Consider the following 445-nt stretch of genomic DNA (forward strand, 5'->3'; position numbering starts at 1 on the left):
AGCAAGTTCCAGGCTAGCCAGAGCTATATAAGGATACCTGGTCTCTAAAGTAAAGCACATTACTGGCTGGCTACCCACACTGGTAACTTTTCCGGGGCTAGAACTTTCTGAACAGGCATGGTGCAAGCAGCTACCACCTAGTGGGCAAACTGCTGAAGAGGGAAGGGTTTTGGAGCGGACCACAGGTACAGTAGAGTCTGTTACCCTGACTAAAGGAGTTGGCCGGTTCCCATCTGGACATCAAAGGAGCAGACATGCTAAGGCCACACTGACACACTACTATTTAACAATTTTTAAAATTTTTGCACATTTTTTGAGCTAGGGTCTCATGCTAGCTTGAAATTCAATTTCCTGCCTCTACCTCCTAGGTGCTGTAGTGGGGGACATCAAGTTTTTACTTTAATGACAAAATCAGTGCTGTTGTTGGTTATCACTCATGGCAAAA

The 445-nt window shown here is 45.2% G+C and overlaps 1 protein-coding gene across 1 annotated transcript in view; it reads left to right on the forward strand.

Moving 5' to 3' along the window:
• The window catches only part of Echdc2 (enoyl-CoA hydratase domain containing 2), a 14,253-nt gene that overhangs the window by 10,202 nt on the left and 3,606 nt on the right, over nucleotides 1-445 (forward strand). The window lies entirely within an intron of this gene.

Source organism: Mastomys coucha, unplaced genomic scaffold (genome assembly GCF_008632895.1).
Source record: "Mastomys coucha isolate ucsf_1 unplaced genomic scaffold, UCSF_Mcou_1 pScaffold18, whole genome shotgun sequence".
NCBI classification, from domain to species: domain Eukaryota; kingdom Metazoa; phylum Chordata; class Mammalia; order Rodentia; family Muridae; genus Mastomys; species Mastomys coucha.